The following is a 2577-nucleotide window of genomic DNA, read 5'->3' on the forward strand; positions in this document are numbered from 1 at the left end:
AGAAGAGTGAAGGCGGAACACCAAAGGCCAGCTGGTCTCCTCCAACCTCTTGCCATTCCAGAATGGAAGTTTGACCACATTGAGATGGACTTCGTGACTGGGTTTCCAAAGTCCAAACGTGGCAATGATGCTATATTCGTTGTCATCGACAAACTCACTAAAGTGGCTCACTTTCTGCCTATCAAAGAGTCAATCACTGCAGCTCAATTGGCGGAGCTCTATACCTCTCGAATTGTCTCTCTGCATGGTATTCCACAAGTGATCTCTTCAGACCGTGGCAGCATCTTTACCTCCAAGTTTTGGGATTCTTTTCAGAAGGCCATGGGCACCAACATCCGCTTCAGCACAGCTTTCCATCCTCAAACTAGCGGTCAAGTCGAGCATGTCAATCAGATTCTTGAAGATATGCTTAGGGCTTGTGTGATCTCTTTCGGCATGAAGTGGGAGGATTGTCTTCCTTATGCTGAATTCTCCTACAACAACAGTTTTCAAGCAAGTTCGGGCAAGGCCCCATTTGAAATTCTGTATGGCAGGAAGTGCCGTACCCCTCTCAACTGGTCTGAAACCGGTGAACGTCAACTTCTGGGAAATGACTTAATCACAGAGGCAGAGGAAATGTGCAAAGTCATTCGAGATAACCTCAAAGCAGCCCAATCCCGCCAGAAGAGCTACTATGATAGTAAGCACCGTGATTTGGCTTTCGAGATTGGGGATCATGTTTACCTCCGCGTCTCTCCAATGAAAGGTACTCGTCGCTTCGGTATCAAAGGGAAGCTTGCCCCCAGATACGTGAGACCTTTCAAGATCGTCAGCAAGAGAGGCGATCTCGCCTATCAACTCGAGCTTCCTTCAAACTTTGCAAATGTTCATGATGTGTTCAATGTCTCTCAGCTTAGAAAGTGCTTCAAGACTCCTGACCGCACCGTCAACTTCGAGGACATTAAGCTCCAAGAAGATCTCTCTTATCGTGAGCACCCCGTTGCTATTCTTGAAGGGACTGAACGCAAGACTCGCAACAAGTCAATCAAATTCCTCAAAGTCAAGTGGTCACACCATTCCGACCGTGAAGCTACCTGGGAATGCGAGGATCACCTCTGTTCTGAATACCCGGTGTTCTTTCAGTCCTAGATCTCAGGACGAGATCCTTTCATAGTGGTGGAGTGTTGTAACACCTCGGATATGATTTACCCAATATGTACTCGAACTCTTGCCATTTCCGGCATTAAGTTATTTTATTTTCTCGGGTTCGGGTTTTGTCTCCGTGTGTTGTTGTCGTTGTCATGCATCTCATATCATGTCATCATGTGCATTGCATTTGCATACGTGTTCATCTCATGCATCCGAGCATTTTCCCCGTTGTCCGTTTTGCATTTCGGCGCTCCGTTCTCCTCCGGTGGTCATTTCTACCTTTCTTTCATGTGTGGGGTTTAAACATTTCCGGATTGGACCGAGACATGCCAAGCGGCCTTGGTTTACTACCGGTAGACCGCCTGGCAAGTTTCGTACCATTAGGACTTCGTTTGACGCTCCAACGGTTAACCGAGGGACCGAGAAGGCATCATGTGTGTTGCAGCCCAACACCCCTCCATTTTGGCCCAAAACCCACCAAAACCCTCTCCATCATCTAGAGTGTACGGTCACGATCGTGTGGCCAAAAACCGCACCTCATTTGGACTCTCCTAGCTCCTCCTATGCCTATATAAAGAACCCCGTCCGAAATTCCCCTTCTCCTCCCCTCGAAACCCTAGTCCCCTTCATCTCCACGCGCCGGCGGACATTTTTCTGTCCGGCCGGACGCGTCCGCTTCGTCCCACCACTGCCACGTGTCGCTCTGGGAGTGGCCAGCGACCGCGCCCACTTTGCCGGCAGGCCCGGGCCCAGGCGGGGCCCCCCGGCCCGAGCCTCCGCCTCCCGCGGGCCAGATCCGGCGCCGCCCGCGCCCTTCTCCTTCTCCGACGCCGGCAAGTCCCATCGCCGCCTCACCCGGTCACCGGTCGCCGCGCCGGCGAGCCGCCCCGCTCCGGCGCGCCGCCCCGCCCGCGCTCCTTGCCGCCGCACGCCCGAGAAGCTCCGGCCATCTCCGTCTCCGCCCCCGCGCCGACCTTCTCCTCCGGCGGCCGACTTCATCTCCGGCGAGCTTCAAGTCCCCGGCGAACCTCGTTATCCATGTGGCCAGATCTGGATCAGGATCTCGGATCGATTGACTTTTTATCCCCGAAACCCTAATATTTTGCCCTTGTTCATCGCATCGTAACTTTGCATCTGTAGCTCCATTTTGGGCATATAGCATATCAAAATGTTTGTCTCAGAGAGTACATCATTTCATCTCATTGCATTATTTTCATTTGAGTTAATCTTGATGCCCGAAATGCTGTTGGAAGAATGCCATTTGAGATAATTGTCAGATCTGCTGCTCCAATTAGATATTTGTCATTTTTGCCATGATTATTGTGTGCATGATATGCCCCTGAGCTCTACATGTGTTTTATTATATGTTTTGCCATCTATCCAAAGGTGGCAACCATGTATTTTTGTGATGTGTGTGGTGACTAGCACAAGCTTGCAAAGTGGTGCAAT

This window comes from Triticum aestivum, chromosome 4A, assembly GCF_018294505.1.
Source record: "Triticum aestivum cultivar Chinese Spring chromosome 4A, IWGSC CS RefSeq v2.1, whole genome shotgun sequence".
NCBI lineage: Eukaryota > Viridiplantae > Streptophyta > Magnoliopsida > Poales > Poaceae > Triticum > Triticum aestivum.